Source organism: Triturus cristatus, chromosome 8 (assembly GCF_964204655.1).
Source record: "Triturus cristatus chromosome 8, aTriCri1.1, whole genome shotgun sequence".
Classification (NCBI taxonomy): domain Eukaryota; kingdom Metazoa; phylum Chordata; class Amphibia; order Caudata; family Salamandridae; genus Triturus; species Triturus cristatus.
The window spans coordinates 1,183,545,027-1,183,567,445 of NC_140591.1; the positions used below are offsets into that span (position 1 = coordinate 1,183,545,027).

At 48.5% G+C, this 22,419-nt stretch overlaps 1 pseudogene; it reads right to left on the reverse strand.

Moving 5' to 3' along the window:
* Positions 1–13,580: 13,580 nt before the first annotated feature.
* Positions 13,581–21,742, reverse strand: LOC146805588 (large ribosomal subunit protein eL43 pseudogene; annotated as a pseudogene).
* Between the last annotated feature and the right edge of the window lie 677 nt (positions 21,743–22,419).

Consider the following 22,419-nt stretch of genomic DNA (forward strand, 5'->3'; position numbering starts at 1 on the left):
AGTAGCCCAGCGTTGATTGCAGTGGGGTAGAGTGGAGTGGTGCGGATTGGAGTAGATTGGCATAGAGTGTAGTGGCATAGAGTGCTGTGGTGTAGAGTAGATTGTTTCCGAGTAGAGTGAAGTGGTGTAGAGTGGGGTGGTGCAGTATAGAGTGGAGTGGTGCAAGGTAGAGTGTAGTGATACAGAGTAGTGGCATAGAGTGCATTAGCATATAGTGCAGTGTTGGAAAGTGGAGTGGCGAAGAGTGGACTGGTGCAGAGTGGAGTGGCCTAGACTGGAGTGGTGTAAGAGTGCAGTGGTGCATAGTAGAGTGTGGTAGAGAGCACTGGCATAGAGTAGAGTGGTGCAGAGTACAGTAGAGAGGTGCAGAGTGAAGTGGCATAGAGTGCAGTGTCATAGAATGCAGTGGTGCACAGTAGATTAGAGTGGCATAGAGTGTATTGGCGTAGAGTGCAGTACAGTGGTGTAGAGTGGTGCAGAGTAGAGTGCAGTGGTATAGAGTAAAGTGGCGCAGAGTGGAGTGGCCTAGACTGGAGTGGTGTAAGAGTGCAGTGGTGCATAGTAGAGTGGGGGTAGAGAGCACTGGCATAGAGTGGTGCAGAGTACAGTAGAGAGGCGCAGAGTGAAGTGGCATAGAGTGCAGTGTCATAGAGTGTATTGGCGTAGAGTGCAGTACAGTGGTGTAGAGTGGTGCAGAGTAGAGTGCAGTGGTATAGAGTAAAGTGTCGCAGAGTAGAGTGGCATAGAGTAGAGCAGTATAGAGTAGAGGGGCAGATAGTGCAGTGCTGCTGAGTGGAGTGTCAGAGTGCAGTGATGTAGGGTAGAGTGGCGTAGAGTGCCTTGGTGTAGAGTGCAGTGGCATAGAGTGGTGCAAAGTAAAGTGACAGAGTGCAATGGTGTAGAGTGCAGTGGCATAGAGTGCAGCGATGTAGAACAGAGTAGCGTAGAGTTAAGCGGCACAGAGTGAAATAGAGTGGCATAGACCGCAGTGGCATAGAGTAGATTGTTTCAAAGTAGAGTGAAGTGGTGTAGAGTGCAATGGTATAAAGTTGAGTGTGGTAGAGGGCAATGGTGCAGAGTAGATTAGAGTGGCTTAAAGTGGATTAGCATAGAGTAGAGTGGCGTAGAGTTCAATGGGATTGAGCAGTGTTGCGGAGCAGAGTGACGTAGAGTGAAGTGGCATTGAGTGGAGCTGTGCAGAGTGGAGTGGAGTAGGGTAGAGTGCAGTGGCATAGAGTGAAGTGATGCAGAGTAGAATGTCAGAGTGCAGTGGCGTAGAGTGGTGTAGAGTGGGGCATTGAGTACAATGTTGTAGAGTATAATGGCGTAAAGTGCAGGGTTGCAAAATAGTTGGCGTAGGTACAGTGGTGTAGGGTTCCTTTGTTTGAGTAAAGTGGTGGACAGTGGATTGGCATTGAGTGCAGTGGTTTAGAGTAAAGTGGCGTAGCGTAGAGTGCAGTGGTGTAGAGTAACATGGCTAGCGTACTGCCATTACAGGTAACACATCTTCAATTGAAATCATCATTACATTTGCACAAGTTTTACTGATAAAAGTATACAGCACACAAACGAAATGTCATCACCCAATGTACTGATTTGATTGTCAGCACAGTTCATTTACAGACATTTACTGGGTGCTACAAAAAAATAACATCATACTGCCTTTCACAAGCTCTCTCCCGCCACCCCCAGCCAGCATGATTCTCTCAAAAATCCTCTCACTTTGAAGTCAGAGAAAGAAAACTACACACCAAGCTCCCTGGAAGACACTGCTTGACATTTGACTTCCATCTTTGAATGCACAGCAAATGTGACAAGATGAGAACAAGATTTAAAGACCTGTTTACAGAAAGTGAGTTTGTGGAAAAATACAATAAACAAGGTATGGAAAACGGTAGGGACAAACTTGAGATAGACAGCCCAAAGCAAATAACGCCAGCAAATAGGAACCCAGAAAATGTGAGTTACAAAGCCAATGGTAAGCAACGGGTGGAATGCATTCCTAGGTCAACTTTCTGAATTTCTCTAAGATGTACAGGCTGCGATCTAAAAAGGAGAAATTCTCTTGATTAAAATCTAAAAAAGTAAAATCACATAACAAAGCCAAAGACCCGCTCAAAAATTGAGCTAGAAGAACCAACTGTAATTTTCTCCCTCACAGTTGTGTTGATTGTAAGCAATGGTATGGATTGATACCATTTGAAACACAGAGGTGAACAAGCTTCAAAACTGGTGGAATGTGCAAACCAGAGTCAGGGCAGGGCTCCGGATGGCCCTAAAAGCAATCAATAAGGAACAGTGGCTCCCAAGTTCACACTTCAGTCTGAGTTATAAGTACAATGTCAATACCATTGTAACAAGTGATAAACATTCACATACTTTGTAGGTGTGTATTAAAAAAAAGAATAAACACATACAGGAACGAGCTGTCAAAGGTGGCTCATTATTAGAAACAAATAAAAATCATCATTGTAGTAACTTTGCTTGTTAAAGCCAAAAGAAAACCTTCACCAATGTGCTCTGCATTGATGAGTGAGAAAATAGGACAGGGAAGTACACAGAAATATCAAAAAGACATCAGATGTAACTCCTTAGTTGATTAGGTCATTCATATGTCACAAGGGGTAGTAACAAAGTTGTCTATTGGTGGTTTAACTCGGCTTGCCAAGAAAGGATGCTCGTAACCAAACAGAGCGTGCAAAAGTCTATCCCACATGCCCACAGAGAATAGAATCCAGCTTTAAATGCCTTTGAAGATTTTGCTGGGCCCTTTTTAGTTCTTCCCACCCACTCTGGCTGAGCTGAGATCTCCACCATGTACGACACCTTGCAATATGTCCAGCATGGTCACCAGCTTCCTTTGTTTATGAACCGGGTAATGCCACCAATAGGCAACCTTGTTACTACCCCTGTCAAGGGTTATGCCCTTATCCACAGTTGGGCCCTGTTTCCCACATTCCAAAGAATTATACCAGCCCCTGTCCTGAGGAAGCCCGCCACTTGTAGTGGTCGAAATGCATTAACACAATCCTTCAAGGAAATCAGCACCTAAAAGAAAATGCCATTAACCTTTTTTTTTTTTTTTTAAACTTTATTTACGGTTGAAACAAAAAGAATTACAAAGATCTCGGTGGTGTGTACAATCAATTTCCATGTATGAGATACAATACGACAATTCCATTCCATAGTCCACAAAGAATACATAAGCAAAGCTCCGGGCATCACGGCCATGCTATCCATCACAGCATTTCCACCCCTCGAACCCAGCCAGGAATACCCCGGACCAGTGACCCTCCAGCCGCCCAACAACGCCCTCCAGAACCTCAGTTTGTAGGTTTGCAATAATCAAGCCCTGTACAGCCCACGATTCTGGGCCCAAAGCAAAGAGGCCCATAGCACTGCTATCATCCCATGGCCCACCCGAATATGCATCTCCGCTGTTGTCCAGTCTACCCAACCCCTGTGGGCACTATCCCCGAGTTGGCGTGTGTTTGAGAGGCGCTTGGCAGGTTTGCGATGTATGTTTTATACGGACCCCAGATATCTTTGGGACGGGCCACGGTGGGGATGAGACTGGAGTAAATCTCGCTGTTCGTGTTGCAGAAAGCCATGGCCGTAAGCCACGCCTTTGCCGTGGGAGCTGCCCTACCACCCCAACGTCGAGCAATTTCCCGCTTGGCTAGTAGAAAGCCCAGCGACGCAAGCCTCCGAACTGTCTTGGGGAAATTTGCAGTGTAGCCCAGCAATGCAACCTCAGGAGTGGGAACCAATGTAAGCCCTAACATCTCATCCAGGATTTTGTGTACTTGCGTCCAAAATGTGTGCAATATCGGACATGTCCAGGTCAAATGTGCAAAATCAGCATGAGGCGCAGCGCATTTCCAGCATGCATGAGGCCGCGTGGGGTCAATGGAGTGGAGTCTGTCCGGGGTCATATAGCTGCGGCGAAAAAACCTATAATGCAAAAGTTTATGACGACTATTGAGCGATACTGTGCTAGCGACCTTGCAACAAGCGGACCATTGTTCGTCCGTAATAGGCCTACCCAAGTCCGCCTCCCAGGCCGTCCGCAACTGGTCATCTGAACAAGGAACCAGCGCTGCGCATGCCCTGTATAGTTTAGAAATGATGTGTGCCCCTGTATCCGTGTCAATGAGGAGGGTGAGGGGTTCAAAGGAAGCTGGCTCGAGGGGAATCCCTTGATTACCGACCGGATCGTAAAGTAAAGCCGGTTCAGGATGAATTTGTCCATGAAAGTGGCCTCGCTGAAGCGTGCCTCCTCCGATATCGAAAATATGTGCCCCCCCGTGTATAGATCCCCAATCTTGGTGAGGTTAAACTTCGTTAAAGTGCGCTGCACAAGTTTCTCGCCAGTGCTCGGCAACCAGCCTGCATTGGGAAGCGGGAGAGATGAGGAATATAGAATGGACCGGTCCGAGTAGCGAGACAGTCTATTCCAGGCCCAGCTGGTGGTGGACACCGTTTGGATATCCACCGGACTCCTAGGGACACCCCTGGGCAACACCGCCGATAAGCGACCCGGGAGAACAAAATCCGCCTCCGGACGAAGAAATGGAATCCGAGCGTCAGGGTGGTACCAGGCATAGGCATGTGCACACTGAGCGACCAGATAGTACAAATACAAATCCGGTACTCCGAAGCCGCCCCTTTCCGGCGGGAGCGTGAGAATCCTCCAACGGATCCGGGGGTGTTTTCCACCCCAGACCAGTCTAATCAAATGGAACCGTAGGGTGGCGAAAAAGGATTGGGTGAGGGGAATGTGGATGCTATTAAAAAGATACAAAAATTTAGGAAGCGCTATCATTTTTATAATGGCGATTCTGGCCGCCATGGAGAGCGGAAGTCGCAGCCACCCGTCAATCTGCGCCTCAAGCTTCGCGACCGCGCAGCCATACTTGAGGCGAATGATTTCGTCCACACTCATATGTATATGTATGCCCAGATATCGTACCGAGTCGGAACACCACTCCAGCGGAAACTCACACTGCCAAGGGAAGGTGCCGCTAGTCAGGGGGAATATTATAGATTTATGCCAGTTGATGCCCAACCCCGAATGGCGGCCGAAGCGCAGGATTTCCTGTATCAGGGGGGCGAGGGTCACCTGTGGCTCCCTGACATATAATATAGTATCATCCGCATAGAGGGAGACCAACAGCGGCCCCGTCCGAAACTGGAGGCCCCTGTGGAGATGTCGTTCCTGAAAGTTCCTGATTAAAGGGTCCATGGCGAGTGTGAACAATAAGGGCGAAAGCGGACAGCCCTGGCGCGTGCCACGGGTGAGAGAGAATGGGCGGGAGAGGGTGCCATTAAGACGCAAGCGCGCCGTGGGCCGACTATAGAGGAGCCGTGTGGTGGCAATGAAGCCGGCTGGCATGCCCATGCGTTGCATCACGGAAAAAAAGAAGGGCCATTCTAAGGAGTCGAAGGCTTTTTCGGTATCGAGAAGAATCGCCGCCGCGGGTGTGTCCGGGTTTATTCTATGTAAGACTGTGAATAGCGTCCGCAAATTTAATGATGTTGAACGATGGGGTATAAAGCCTGATTGAGCGGGCGATATGATGAATTCCATTAATTGGGAGAGTCTATTGGCCACTATTTTAGCCAGAATCTTATAATCGCTGTTTAATAGGGAGAGGTGTCTATACGATCCACACAACGCCGGGTCCTTGTTTGGCTTCGGGAGCAGAACTATGACTGCCTCACTAAGGGTAGGCGGGAGTATCCCCAGTTCCAAGGCCACCGCATATACTTCAATGAGCTTGGGCGCCAGAAGGTCGGAGAAGGCCTTGTAAAAATCCCCAGAGAAACCATCCAGGCCCGGGGCCGAGGAGCTCTGAAGTACCTTAATCGCCCCTCTAACCTCACTCACCGTTATGGGTTCCGCCATGAACTCCTGCATTCCCTTGTCAAGGAATACCAACGCGATCTCCGATAAGTAGGCCTCACGCGAAGCAGAGGTTTCGCTCTGCTTGGTCTTGTATAAAGTCGAGAAGTAGGCCGGGAATTCATCCCGAATCTCTGTGGGTGTCGTGCGAAGCGTGCCGTCCTCGCCCCTAACCTCCGTTATAAAGGACTTGTTATATGGCGGTCTAAGAGCCTGTGCCAGCGTGCGCCCCGGTCTGTCCCCCTCACCGTATCTGCGCGCGGTATGGTATTTTCCGAGATAAAGGATCTCTCTGTCTGCAGCTTCCCGGTAGTCGGACAGGAGGCGCAGCCTCCTAGTGAACACGTCTTCCGACGGAGCCCGCCTCGCCTCAGCGTCAATCGAGGCTAGCTGGACCTCCAACTGAGCAATTGTCGTGCGCAACGCCTTTAAGACCCCAGCATGTTTAGCTATGCAAACCCCCCTAATGTATGCCTTGAACCCCTCCCAGAGCACTGCCCAAGATCCTACCGAGCCAGTGTTGATCGTAAAGTAATCCTCAATTGCCTCGGAAACCTCGTGGACGAAGAGGTCATCCAACAGGGCCCTCCCAGGGAATCGCCACTGCCGCTCAAAGCCTTCGGGCCGTGGAACGTCCAAACACAGTAGGACCGGGGAATGATCCGAGTATGTTCTAGGAAAAGTCTGCAGTGTGCGGAACCAGGGCGACAGACCCGGGGAGAGGAGCCAGTAGTCAATCCTGGTCCATGTGTTGTGCTGCCCAGAGAAGTGAGTGTAGTCAGTGGTACCCGGGTTGCGCCGGCGCCAAATGTCAGTCAGTGAAAATTGGTGGCAGAGGTCTAAGAGAGCGCGCCGCGCCCTGGGCTTAGTGTCAGAGGCTGTGGAGGTGCTGTCTAACCTCGCATCGAGCAACAGATTAAAATTGCCGCCAATTAGGAGACTGGCAGGTGCAAGGGAAGCGAGCTGGGCGGCAAGCGCGTGGAAAAAATCCGGGGAGTCAGTGTTAGGAGCATACACACACACAAGAATGACCATGTGGCCCATCAACACCCCCCGCACTATGCAGTAGCGCCCCTCCCTGTCCCCCAGAAACTGCTGGCAATGAAACGGGACTCTCTTATGAATCAACACTGCAGCCCCTCTAGCATAGTTACTGAAATTGGAAAAATACCTGTGCGGGCCCCAGGACGCCGCGAAGCGGGCAGTAGTTGATGAGTGTAAGTGTGTCTCTTGAATAAAAGCAATGTCCACTTGGTGCCGATTCAGGTAATGTAACACCTGCTTACATTTACGCAGGCTGTTCAGGCCCCTGACGTTCCAGGACATTAACGACAGGGTGGTGGGGTTTACATTCAAGCCTATTTGAGCCATCGAAACCACAGAGCAAACCATCGGAAACAGAAACTAGTCGGGCCATTATAGATCAGCAAGTTAACCGCACACCAAGCAATGTTAAGAAAAGCAAAATAACCTACCCTTACCCCCCTCCTCCCACCCAGCCAGATCACGAAAACGTGAGGCGAACCCAGACCTGTAAACAAAAGCAAAGCTCCAAACAACATCATGCGTAATAACCAAACAGTAACAAGTGGAGCATCGTAATCAATAGTAGTCCCAGCGGTATCCACCAAGGGGGGTGACAAAGACCCGGTGTCAACCCAGCACAGTATAACAATTGTACGAAAAGTGTCAGATAGTCCCCGTATAGCAAGAGTTTAGAAGAATCGCAGCTTGTACGTAGGCGCTCCCTCACCCATCCCCAGAGCCCGCAAACAGGTCCTGGCTGGCCGCCGATCCACTGAGTGGGGGAGACCGCCCACCCCCTTCTCTCCCGGGAGGGCTTCTGGGTGGTTTGTACGTTCGGCAGAATTCTTGTTATTTCTCCTTTCTCCCTAGCCAGCCGCAGGGTTGTGTCACGGTCCCGGAAGTTCATGATGCGGGCTATCAGAGGGCGAGGCGGGAGCCCCAGATTAGGCCTCGGCCCCAGGGATCGGTGCGCCCTCTCAACAACAAAGCCCGGTGTAAAAGAGGCTCTACCAAAAATGTCGGACAGTAGCTGTTCCACGAACATGTCTAGTCGGCCCGTAGCCGTGGACTCCGGGACCCCAGTAATCCGTACGTTGTTGCGCCGGCTGCGCGATTCCAAGTCCTCGTTCTTGATGGCCACGTCTTTCAGGATGCGTTCCATTCTATCCATACGCTTGGTGTCTTGCGCAGCACCATCCTCTATGGCAGAAATCCTGGCCTCCGCCTCAACCAATCGCTTGTCATGGGCCTGGATTTTAGCCCCCATTGTCTCCAGAGTTTTGTCTAGAGCGTCGAAGCGGCCGTCAAGGGCCCTGAACCCCGCTCTCATTTCCTGCAACCAGTCTGGGGATGGGGCACGAGCCGCCGGCCCGCCGGACGCGCCCTCTGTCTGGGCCGCCATGTCGGGGCGCCTCTCCGCCAGTGGCTCAGTAAGCTTTTCAAAAGGCAGCGTTTTCTGCTTCGGGTCCTTGCGACCCATGCCCCCGAACGGCCAACTGGACGCAAGCCAGTTCCACTCAGAGTGACGGCGATCCAAAAGCTGTGCAGTGACAGTGAAGCGAGGAGGCCCAAACCACAGCCGCTCAGACCAGCTCCAAGGATAGTGCAGTCCCCTCAGGGGGGTCAAGCAAGCCCCCTCTCCACAGTGATCTGGGCAAGAGCCGCAGCCGAGACCAGGCCAAGCCGTGCGGCGTCACCCCAAAGAGCCGGACCAGGGAGCAGCTGTATGGAGCCTCAGGACCCCAGTAGGACAGGGGAGCAATCCACGACGCCTCCTCCAGCCGCCGCGGCGTATCTGCCCCCGTCTGGTAATGGGGGATAGGGTAAAGGAGGGCAGCAAATCCGGCACGCTGAACACAGGGATCCCCTAGAGTAGGCCGGAAGCCAGGGGGCAGAAGCAGCCCGGGCGCTAGGCACTGACCGGCGGTCCCCCCGCCCCCCGCCGCCGCCAATAGACAGGCCCGCCTCCCCCCCAGATCCCCAGCCCGAATTAGCTAGGGGCCCGTGGGAGGAGACGAGTGAGGCCGAGCCCGCAGCGCCGGACCAACGCCGGACACCCGGCCGGTCCCAAGCCCGCGGCAGCGAGAGGAGAGAGGCCGACCCCCGCCCGACCCCACCCAGGAGCTCCAAACCCCCCCGCCGCCCCCTCCAAGGTACCTGCCAATGCTCCGGCCGCCGCCGCTCCTAGCGCCACTCCCGATCTCCGATACTGGCCGCCATCTTGAAGCCTCAGGCCACCTGGTCCGAGCCGTCCACCGGCCGCACTCGAGCCATCCGCGGCCCCGCCAGCAGCGCTATGGGATCCAGGGGGTCATGGGGAGCAAGAGCAGCACTCGTCGCTCAGCATCCGAGGTGACAGGCTGGGGACAGCGGTAAATGCACTGGGCCGACGGCGGAGCTTCAACGCCGCGCGGCCATCTTAGCCCGCGGCTTGGCCCCGCCCCCCAAAATGCCATTAACCTTGGCCACCGAACAAACCTTTACATTTTCTGTGAAATGGCCTCAATGTATGTCTATAGGGTCCTTATCCTTGAGTACTTCACAGTGACAGTGGTATGTCAGAACCACTTGAACTGTGCAATTCCCACGAGATTGCTGAATTTTTGACTTGTGCTCTTTGCTGGAAAAGATGGTAAGATGGGAATCCAAGGGAAGCTTAGCCCAATATCTATCTCTATTGACTGGAAGGGGGGACACTGAAACACGTCCTTTTCTGTTGTTCTGTGCACTAAATCGCAGTGTATTTAACATATTGTTTTTAAAAAGCTGATTTGTTCATAAACGTGTTCTTTATTTCATGCATGTTCTATGTATGTACCTTTTATGTCCACAAATGAGCCGAATAAAGTAAACTGACTGACTGGTGCTCCTAATGAACTGTGTAGACAGTGAACAACACATTATTGGCCTTAGAATGACCTAATCAACTAAAGCGTTCCAGTTCGTGTCTTTGTGATATTCCGGGCATTTAAAAACAAGGAGGCCCCCTCGGTAATTAGGGAAAAGAGGGTTGCTTACAAGCTCCTCCTTGAAAATGCCAAAATCGACTGGGACTGGGAGAACTGGGCGGAAATGACATCTGCACTTAAAACCAGAGACCCAAGGAAATTCTGGCAAATAGTCAAACATGGCTCAGCTGAGCCTGTTATGGCCATAGAAGGAAATATTGCGCCAGAAGTATGGGAGGAACATTTTTCTTCACTTTATAGGAGGGCTGGGCTGGACCAAATAGGAATCCAGGCCGGGACCCCAGCTGCCATAATCATTGATAATCCATCTGAGATGGAAGATTTCAACTTGGAGGAACTGGAAATGGCAATAACTCGCCTTTCCATTGGAAAAGCGCCAGGTCTTGACAAGCTCCCAGGTGACCTCTTCAAGCACGAGGTTGGAATTTGGGCACCCTACCTCTTGGTACTGTTCAATGCCATCATCCATGGGATGGCGGTCCCTCCAACTTGGCTCGGAGCGGAGATCGTCCCCATTTTCAAAAGGGGCTCACCTTTGCTCCCTGCCAATTACAGACCGATCAGTCTGATAGACGTCCCACAGAAGCTTTTCGCGAGGCTTCTGTTGGACCGTCTCTTGGACTGGATCGAAGAGAGGGACATCCTGAGCCCCCTCCAGGCAGGGTTCCGTCAGAAGACCTCCACCATAGACCAGGTCGTTAGGCTGTCCCTTATATATTGGAAAACTATACAGCTGGAGGGTGGCAGTCTCTATACTGTATTTGTGGACTTAAGGGCAGCCTTTGACCTGGTTCCACGCGGTAAGCTCTGGGAAGTGCTGGCGAATGTTGGGGTCCCAGCTGATCTCTTGACAATGATCATCCGCCTCCACACTAACACCTATGCTCGTGTGAGGTGTGGTAGCCAGAGTGCTCTATCAAATAAGTTTCCCGTTGACAGAGGGGTAAGACAGGGGTGCGTACTCGCACCAACCCTGTTCTGCCTCTTTGTCAACGGGGTTATTGACCACCTCAATGGGGTCCAGAATTCGGATGTCCCAAAGCTGGCGGGAAGGAGGGTTCCGGCAATTATGTTTGCAGATGATACCCTCCTTCTCTCCAAGTCGCCGATGGGAATCCAGCGTGTGCTGGATGGTTTCGGGGACTTTTGCAGAGAGCACGGATTGGAGATAAACACCTTAAAGACAAAATTCATGGCCTTCAATCCACCACCCAGGTTTCACCGCATCCCACGTATAGGGAATAACACACTCGAACGAGTCAAGACCTTTGAATACCTTGGTGTTACCCTTAATGAGGAATTGGGGTGGGGTCCGCACCAGGAGAAAGTAAGGATGAAACTAGTGCAACATGTGGGTGGGATACTAAGGATGGTAGGGAAGAATAGGTCGACCCTCAAACCCATAGGCCCACCACTCCATATTTACAGGGTGCAAGCCAGAGGAGCTGTTACATATGGTAGTGAATTATGGGGTCATAAAGTCTTGGATAGTCTGACTAAAGAGGAGAATAGATTTCTCAGGTGTCTAGTAGCTCTTCCTCCTAGTACACCCCTAGTGCCTCTAAGACTCGACCTAGGCATTAGACCCCTGGGAGAAGAATTGGCACTTCGCCCTGTGATCTACTGGCGCAGATTGTGGGCGGTGCCCGAATTGATTCACTACAGACAGGCCCTGCAGGAAGTCCTTAGCTTTCCAAACTCGGGGAACATTGCTTGGCTTAAATTTGTAAGGAATAGTCTAGTGGGCCTAGGTCTAGATGCACTTTGGAATGATCCTCAGGATGCCTGTCTCAGGCTTCCCAAAAAAGTTTTAACCAAATTGTATTACAACTCCAAGGCTCCCACACTTCGACCTTCAAAATCTTTAGGGTCCTTAACGCATCAATTCCTTTACATGAAGAACACCTATAGCTTTGAATCGGTCCTTGACAATGTTTACCCTGTAGTAATTAGGAAGCTCTATTTGCAATGGAGGCACGGGTCCTTGCCAATTCGTGCACTTACTAGTCTTTGGTCTGTGTCGACACCCAGTATTTGCCCGGCATGTGGGGTAAGCGATGAAACCGAACTGCATATTATATTTTTTTGTCCGGGCTATACTGAGGCGCGCAGGAAATGGATCATTCCCGCTTGTAGGAATATGGGTTTCATCAGGTGCCACGAAGCCTTTAGAATTCTCAAGAGTGAAATGGCTGTTCACATTGTGTTTGCTGTGGCCAAATTTCTGGGGGCTTTATGGCACAAGCGGAAACGGTATTTAAAAATGTTATCATGATTCATCTTGCACTGTGCTAAATGGCATATGATTTCATGTAATCAGCAGATATCTAGCTGTGTGGCTGAACCAATGTTATATTCCCTTTTATCCCCTTTTATTACTAATTTTAATACCAAATGTATGGTTTTTAAATGCTTTTATACTCATCTTATGTACTTTTATGGAGATTTCTCCGAAATAAAGTTTTCTTGAATTGAATTGATATTCCTGTGAACTTCTCTGAACTCTTTTCTCACTTATCGACGCGAAGCACATTGGCGAAGGCGTCCTCTAGACTTTAACAACCTATGTTACAGAGGCAATGATGGTACTTACGTGTTGCTTATCGTGAGCTCACTTTGACAGCTCATCCCTGTATGTGTTTATACTTTGTTGAACACACATTAAACAACATATATTTGAAGTTTTTGTGAATTTTGTTCACTTGTTACAATGGAATGATTGACATTGTACTTATACCTTTGACTCATAGGGAGGCACTGTTTCTTACTGATTGCTTTACAGAAGGTCCAACTTCCCGAACTTTACATGGACACAACCCCATCCTTGACATATACTAAAAGCCAACTTGGAACAGTCTGAGACACAGAATGACCTATATGTAGGGCTCCTGGAATTATGTGGCATAAGGCAGCACGTTCTGTGGCAGTATTATTTTGCAATTTTGACATTTTAACACATAGCAGTACTGTATGGGCAGATGTTTCAAATAATTAGAACACATTTAACACCTGAATACAGTGATCGCAACTAAAAGGCAACAGGTTAACCTTTCCCAAGGGTTCCATTCTGAATGGGCCCAGATGTGTGTTTGTCAAGTAACGTTTGATCTGTTTGAGGTAGAAAGATCTGAAAAGTATATACTGTTTAGCGGATTGTGTGGCAGATGGGGTAAATTCATAATTAAGTGGAAACAGCAAAACGAAACAATTCAGATAACATACGTTTTTCAGAGGGCTTGTTAGTCATATATGAATTCTCGCTTACAAGAGCCAGCACGAAACGGAGGCTAAATACGTCAACAGCTCAAGTATAGTGCATATTTAAGCACAACATGGGCATAAAAAAAATGGCTGTGAAAACATCGCATGGTGTTTCCATTAAAAGCAAAATAAACCAGCATAAATCATTGAAAAAGGCGAAGCGAGTTCACAATCTCAGTCTTTTGTGCCTTTATGACCATCATTCAGTTTATTTCAGTCGGATATTCTCCTTCATGCTGTTTGCCGAGATCGCATTCACAAGAGCTTACATCACTAGGACAATCTCCAGCAATCTGGAACGGATAGGCCGGGGCAGAGACCTTAACCTTATCACATGTGAAACAGTTAATAACGCACATGCATAATTGTATAGTCCCTTCAAAAATGTATTGAGCAGTGAGAAATGGACACAAACAGATGGTGGGGCAACTTTCTACTGGTCTTTCAATTCCTTAAGTCTTCTAAAGGCAGATTTCACAGTCACTGCAGATGTGGTGTTGTAGTTCCAGGCACCTCCAGCAACGATTTTCATACAGGATCCACAATGCCAGATTCCCACAGCTTTTCTCTTCATCTTGGTCTTGCCACAGAAGGAACACGTGTATTTAGCATGTTGACTGATTTCAATTTTCTTCACTATTTTCTGTGTGAGGCTCCATAGTGGGTACCATATTTACCCACAATCCCGACCTTTTTGGTGGTTTTGCCATTTTGCTGCAGGAATCGAGAGGAAAGAATTGTGTAGTCAAAGTATTATCTCACCACAAGGATAAGCCTCAAACCACCAAGAATATACACACAATTACAAATTCATTTGAATATGAACAACGCTTAGGCATCTGGATAAATTCCAGTTGCAGATGGGTGAAGGAGGTTCAATGAGGTGAGTGGGCAGAGGGGTGGTCTTCCTGATGTGGTGAGTTTGGAAGGTGGCACCGAAGGAGCAATCATTTTCAGTGATAGAAAAAAAGGGAACATGGCAGTGGGTCCCTGCAGCACAAATCATACCATCGGCTCAGACATGGGCTATTCTATGATACACACGAGCTACGCTGTGGAGTAAGAAGTTTGTGGTGGCCACTTTCCCAGTGTTTTCCCTCCAACATCATTCTGTCTCTTTAACCGTTTTACTTGATCCATGCTTGTTTTTGCACATCAGATGCTCATTCCTGCAATGCATACATATGTTTAAGGTTGGGTACAAGAAATAATTTGTTTGCAACATAGCTCTTTTAGTTACATGATCTGCCGACGCATTTCTCTGGGACACTTTATTCGAGGTATATTGGTGAACAACACATTTCACAATCCCTATTTTCAGAGGAAGCTTGAGAGCATTTAACAAACTCTGTACATACTCTCAATTTTTAATAGGGGTCCCCCTGAGGTGAGGAACCCACTCAGCATCCACAAAAGCATGAAGTGATGGACACCTCCAAATGCATAGTTGGAGTCTGTGAACATAGTTAGAGGTACAAGGCGTGCAGGTCACAGCAATAAGTTCAGCCACTTGCTCCGAATGGACTTGGGACTGGTGTTGGCTTACAACAATTTAGTGCAAGTTATATACGGTATGTCCTACAAAAAGTGTTCCATAATCATGTCTGAGACATGAGCCATCTACAAAGTAGATGAGATCATTGTTGGGTATTGGCTCATCTGATTGGCCATTTTGGAGCTTTGTTAGCTGTTCTGTAACTTGAAGGGAGTCATGGGACTCGCCTTCTTCTGAGTTAGGGGTTTGCAAGGCTGAATTTAGGGTCAGACTAAGGTAATATGAGAAGCAGATTGTTATGAGACAATTTCTCGATTGTCAGGAATATGTCACAATTCAGAATCAAGGATCTCCCGAAAGCCCCTACCCTTCCTTAGCAGCTGTATTGGTGAACAGAGTGATAAGTATCATCAGACACAGTTGATTTCTCCTAACGTGTACTTCGATGGTTGGATCATTTTATGATGCTATTGTGTGTAGTATTGGTCTTTAGGATTATTGTTTTGAAAATTCAATAAAAATCTTTACAAAAAAAAAAGTATCATCAGACACAGCCACCGGAAAGAGAAACAGGGAAAATGAGCAATAGAGAAAACTATGACTAGAGGTCACTCTCCATTGCTTATTTAATTTCAACGAATTTGGATTGCCGTTTTCTAAAGTGGCATAGCCAATCAAAAGGTTGTCAACATACTAAACCAGCATTAATTTTCTGGGTAAGACCAAACTGACCAGATCCTGTTCTAGGTCTTGGGATAGGATGGAGAGGGACTCTGTAAAGCCCTGTGAGATTATCTGCCATGTTACTTGGCCTCCACCATATTTGAAGGCAAAGAGGTATTGACTTTTCTCATGAAAAAGAAAGTGGCACATACATCCACCACTGTAAACCATTAGTGGGGGCCAAGGTGCAGGAGAGGATGATAGCAGAGTTGGGCACTGCTGGGGAATTAATCACACAGAGGTCTTAAACAAAATGGTACACAATACCCTTTCCTGCCTTTTTGATGGGGGGGGGTTAGGGTATTGCAAATCTAGTACGGACTAAAACTCCTTGTTTTATGAGGTCCACAATAACGGGTTTAATTCCTTCAATCACATTGGGACATAATGAATATTCTGGAATACGAGGCAACTTTTTAATTGAATTCACTTTAACATTAACTGGGTCTATAGATTAAATGCAACCAACATCTTCCGCTGGGGTAGGCCACAAAACAGAAGGAACTTGTTCAAGTAACTCCGTTAAATATTCATACACCTGAGAATCAAATATTATCTTTTGATGATTTGACTCACGGAGCACAACTACACATTGTTCTTGTTGACTTGCGGAATGTTCAAGAAGAATCCATAGCTGGTACAGTAGACTAGGGAGATGAGCTTGTATAACATGATTCCACCCAACTAATTTGCAGGTGAAGTAGGGCTCAACAAGAAAGCATGCTTATCAGTAAGATGACCCTACAGTAACAGAAACTTAATCAGTAATGTTATGGGGAACTCTTTGGTTTGAGATCTCAACTGTATCTATGGACAAGCCCAAGAGAAGAAATGAGGGAAACTCAGAAGTTTTGAGAGAAGATCGGAGGAAGCAACGGAGGAAATCAGAAGTTCTTCGGACAATGTGGATAGAGCAGCTCTGATTTTGCTTGATCTTTCAGCAACCTTTGATACAGTAAATCATGGGCTGCTGATAGAGAGGCCAAGCAGGATTGGGGTAACGGACACCACATGATATTCATTATACTCCTTTCTCAGCGGACGGGAACAATCGGTCCGCATGGGCGATTTCTCTTCTCATAAATTCTCCTTGCCTTGTGAGGTACCGCAGGGATGTGCAATTAGCCCTATGCTGTTTAATGTCTATGTCACCTCACTGGCAGACTTAATCAGATCCTTTGGTTTCACCCTTACCTCCTATGCGCACGACACACAGATAGTTGTCTCACTGGACAGTAAAGCTGAGGTTGTTGGGGCAAGGGTCTGAGAGTGTATGCAGGCTGTCAGTTCCTGGATGGCCAGGAACTGCCTGAAACTGAATTCAGGAAAGACTGAAGTTCTTATCTTCGGCTCTCAGCCATCTTTCTGGTCCTCAGAATGGTGGCCCGTGGAGTTAGGTCCACTTCCCACTCTGGTGAAGAAAACAAAAAATGTGTCCGTCCTCGTAAATGACACCTCATCTTTTCATGATCAGGTAGAAGCAGTTACTTTGGCTGCCTTTTACACCTTGAGATTAATATTAAAAATTCTCCCGTATATACCAAAATATCTGAAGAAAACAGTGGTCACCTCGTTGGTGCCAATGAGGACTGACTATGTGAATGGACTGTATCTTAATGCCCATCAGCATGTCCTAAATAAGCTACAGATATTGCAGAATGCCACGGCCTGTACTCGTCTAAAAATCCATAAATATTACTCCGTTTCCGGATCCATCAGAAAGCTACATTGGCTTCCTGTGAGCCAGAGGGTGCTCGTTAAGTCTCTCTGCATTGTTTACAAAGCTTTGCATGAACATGGTCCTGAATATTTAATAATAGCTTCTTATGGTATTCACCTCCAAGATCACTGTGGTCTACCTCTGCTAAATTGGTCTAAGTACCCAGGTTTAATCACTCCTCTTGGAGCGGGAGAGGCTTTGTTTTGGGAGCCGCAAAAGCCTTGAATAATCTTCCTCTTCATATCAAATCGATGCCAAATTTGTTGGCAGTCAGGAAATCTCTAAACACCTGGCTCTTTATGACATGCTAAAATTGTTCCTGGGTCTTCTTTCTGTGGTTCTCAACCAGCACCAAGATGCCTGAGGGCATTTGAGCGCTTAATAAGACCATTTTACATAACCTACTACTAGGCCAAAAGTTGCAACATGGTAGGATACGAGGATACGCCAACGACATTGGAACCAGACCCCAAACATACCCCCGAGCAACGCTCTTTTACAAACTCTACACACCATGGGATGGGCCGCAGACTTGTGACCTGGATATATAGGGCAATATGAGAGCACGCTGACATCTCCTTGCAACCACTTAGGGAGTCCTGGAAGGGTATCTCTAGTTGGGTTTACAGTGACAAGGAATGGCAGAGAGCAATGAAATATCCACAGAAAGTCTCTGGCGATGCCAACTCCTGCTTTATCCAGTTGAATATATTGCATAGGGCACAGGAAAATCAAAAGTGACCAACATGGAGGAATGCCTGCTAGACGTGCCTCCAGGTCCAATAAAGCTAAGGTCCCTACCAAATTCATGGACCTGCTGTTGCCTCTGGCCAAATGCAGTATAACTGAGTATGGAGACCTGTGCCTTCCCATCCGGCCTTCTACCCCTATGGACATCTCCAACTCGGGGATCCCTCTAGACCCAAGACCACCACTCTTGAGTGCAACACCACCTGAACACCTGGCTGAATGATGGCAAGAATTTCCTGCTCTGTAAATATGTAATATATAATTGTCCAAGCCTAATCACTGTTTTTTTTTGTTGAAAATATCTTTATTGAGCACTGCAGATGATTCACAAGTGTACACTACAAGTACTATGCATTTTGAAGACTTAACAAAAGCGCAATTTGGCATAAGTCATATCCGTTTATCCTTACCATTTAGACTTGAAGCAATAGGAGCCTATAGGAAGTACAACAGTTCTTACAGCTGAAGTGCACAAATTGCAATCTTAGGCCGCTAGTATCGATTCTAATACATGCTATCCAGTGCAGTACCCATTTCACCCCCCCCCCCCACAAGAACCCTCCCTAAACAATACCCCAACAAAACAAGAAACCGAAATGCCGCTTTGTAGACTAAACACTACGCTGATGTACCTGCGTCCGGTGTGTGTCAGGCCTAAGAACCCCAATAAGGAGCATGCACCGAGGGGGGGAGGAAGAAAGGGGGGGACAGGGGAGCCAGGAGGGGAGCAAAGGGAAGGAGGGATGGATGGGGAGGTAGGGAGCAAGAAACCCATCCGGGGGAGAGGGAGGTGAAAGTGAAAGGGCAGCACTCCGGTAGAGCATGAACGGTCATGAGTCCACCTCCCTCTACCCCACTGTACCACTCTCCTGCAAACTGTATTGTGATACCGCTGGCTCGACTTCCTCCCCGCCTTAAATTGCTCTACTAGGTGTGCCCAGTCCAGTGCAATCGGACGCTTCCGCTGTCCCCTATTCTCCTCTCGGTATAAAGCCTCCGTTTCAGCTACCGCCCATCTGCCCACCTCCTCACGCCAAGCGTCCACCCGCGGTGCTAGGGTAGACTTCCAGCGCTTTGTTATCATACGTTTTGCCAATATTAGAGCCAACCATGCAAATCTTTGCATCAATTTTTCTTTTTGAGGTAGAGGAAATAAACCTAAGAGGCAGGCCTCAATGGTGTCCCATGGTGTGCGCACTGTCAACACCTCCAGTCCCCGAATTACCTCTGACCAAAACACCCGCAGCCGTGGACAATACCATATCATATGTAAGAAATCAGCTTCAGGTGCCTTACAGCGCGGACATGCTGCGGATGCCGTGGGGCACATATTTCGAATCGATGCTGGGGCAAGGTATGCTTTATGCAGGATAAACAACTGGATTGTTTTTAAGCGGCAATTCCGAGAGACTCGCCGGGGATGCTCTAATTTTTTTACCCATTCCCTATCTTCTAAGTCCCGGCCCAAGATCAAGTCCCACTTCTGCCTAAGATGTAACAGTGGAGTATACAAATGTTCTCTCAAGCCGCGGTAAAGCCAGCGCACCAAGTATCGGCCATGTCTCATAATGTGCAATGACCTCAGCAATTGGAAAGTTGGGGGTTCTGCTCGATCTGTGTACCAATAAGTTCGAATGAAACGCACTACAGCAGCATGCGTGAGAAATAAAGTGTCAGGGACCGAATTGGCACTTACAAACTCGTCATGCTGCATCAGTTGACCCTCGGAAAAGAAAGCACCAATGGTCTCCCCCCCCTTCCGAGTCCACCCCTGTATTTGGATCATCGATAGCACCCCTCGCCTAGTGGGCAGTCCACATAGAGGGATATTTGGGGCGTACGGAAATGGTACCCTAGCCGTCATTTTCGCCTGCGCCCAGTAGTGCACTGCGACATGCAATAAGTAAGGGGGGGTCCCGCAATCTCAGTGCACCCGGACAGAGCTGCGACTGAAGAAGCCCTCGCTTTAACAATTCCGAAGAGTACCCAATTTCAAATAGATTCTTACCCGCCAGCCAATATGCCAGCCACTGTAACTGTCCCGCTATACAGTACGACTTGAAATCAGGCGCCCCCATGCCTCCTGGAGTGCTGGGCAGCTGTAGCTTTGCCAGTGCCAATTGACGCCTACCCGCCTCCCACACCAAAGATAATAATAACGTATCAAGCAGTTTAAAAATCCAGGCCGGTAGGACCACCGGTAGGTTCACAAAATAATAAAGGAGGCGGGGTAGCATAACCATTTTCGACACCGCCACACGGCCCGCCACCGTCAAAGGCAGCGAAGTCCAAAAGGCAATCTGGGAGCGCAGCGAGTTTATGGCGCGGACTACATTACCGTCTATGGTATCAGCGTTTGATCTGTAAATATTAATCCCCAGGTATTTAATAGTAATTGGCTCAACTCGGAAATGCAATTCACCAAATCGTAATGTAGGAGGTGCAGTCACATTATAGAAGGCGAAGGCTACCGATTTAGAAGCGTTAAGATCCAAGCCCGATATTTCCCCAAATCTAGAAAAAAACACAGTTATTTGGTGTTTATCATCCTCCAAGTTACGAAAATATAACAGCATATCATCCGTGTACAAGGACACCGAATGTATCTCCCCACGCAGCGGAATGCCATATGGGGCCATTATCTGACGCAGGTACTGCGCAAGAGGCTCAAGGGCCAGCACAAATAACATGGGGATAAGGGGCAGCCCTGCCGAGTACCCCGGGATATTGAATAGGCAGAAGAGATGGTCCTACCTGTCTTAGCACACGCCGTGAGACAAGTGTACAGCAATTTAATCCATGCACAATAGGACGGGGGCAGGCCAAATTTGGTCAATACCGCTAGCATATACGGCCAGCTGAGAGAATCAAAAGCTTTGCGTACAATCCAAGGACAGGCAGCCATCAAGAGGGAAAGCATCAGACGCCGCATGCATCAAGGCATGAAGCCGGCGGATATTCAAAGAGGTACTGCGTTGGGGCACGAATCCACATTGGTCCGTATGGATCAAGCGGTGTAGGAGTGGGAGGAGTCGCGATGCCAAGACCTTACTGAGTATCTTATATTCTGTATTCAGACTAGAGAGTGGCCTATAAGACAGAAGGTCAGTCAGTGCCTTGTCCGTTCAATAAGGACGTGACTATCGCTTCTCTGGTAGTAGGAGGCAGAACCCCACCCTCCAAGGAAGTAGTATACAGCTGCAACAACCTCGGGATCAGTTTATCTGCAAAAGTGGAGTAAAATTCTCCTGGAAGGCCGTCGGAGCCAGCGCCTTTATCGCCACCCGAATTTCCGCACCAGCCATCTCCTCGGCCATCTTATCAGAAACCATAGGAAGCTAAACCTCAGACAGGAAGGAAAGCGTGGGAGCCAATATATCGACACTTGGGGCGGCATATGAACGAGAATAATATTCCCGAAACGCGGCATTAATCTCACCCTGAGATGAAACCAATACATCATTGACCGTATTTACTGCTAGGATGGGAGTAGGACTCAACGTTGGCTGGATCAGTCTTGCCAATAATGTACCCGCCCTGTCTGCCTCAGAGTGTGTACGCTGTGTATAAGCATCAAAGTCTAACAGGCGTAGGCGCTCCAACATCTCTGCATACTTAATCCTTGCAGACTGTAAAGGCTCCGCGCCACCCACACTCCCTTGGGCCGCCACCTCCAGTGCCTGCAATTCCCCCTCCATGTCTGTAAGGTCCCTAATCGTTTCCCTCTGTGACCCTGCCAGAGTCCCCATGGCAACCCCACGTACCGTCACTTTGAAGGCCTCCCACTCGATAGCCCTGGACGAGGCAGAACCCTCATTCTCCACAAAAAAGGTATCAAGAGCTGTAGATAATGTCGCCCGATATACCTGATCTTCTAGTTGTAGAGGCTGCATCCTCCACATTGGAATTGGGGCTGGGAAAGGGCCCCAAGACAATCGCATTTCGATGGGATTATGGACAGGTATTGTCTTGCCCAGAAACTCACAGTGCGTTATAGCAGAGGAGAGCTCCGGAGAGCATAGAAAATGATCCAGGCGTGTGTGTAACTTATGGGGGTAAGAATAAAAGGAATATTCCCTCATATCCGCATGCAGAGCCCTCCAGATGTCTAATAAATCCCAACCCTGCGCCCTCGCTGTCGTGTTAAACAATGGAGGATGGGAACGGTCCAGACCAACATCAAATACTGCGTTTAAGTCACCACCCAGTAGCCACGGGACATTAGACCAGCTAGCCAGCGCCTGGGACACCCGTGTAAAGAATGCCTCTTGGTCTGTATTTGGCGCATAGAGAGACCCTAGCACAACCTGTCTACCATCCAAGGCCCCCAATAGAAGAACAAACCGGCCCTGGTCAGCTACTCTGCACTCGGTAAGGGAGAAGGGGATGCCCACCCTAATCCAAATGGCGGCCCCCCGGGAAAAAGCCGAATAGGCCGTCGAAAAGAATTGCCCACGCCATCTTCGTTGCAACTTCGCAGTTTCAGTGGGAATTAAATGAGTTTCTTGAAAACAAATTATGTGGGCTTTACAGCGATGCAATTGCGCAGCTATTCTATGACGTTTAGCTA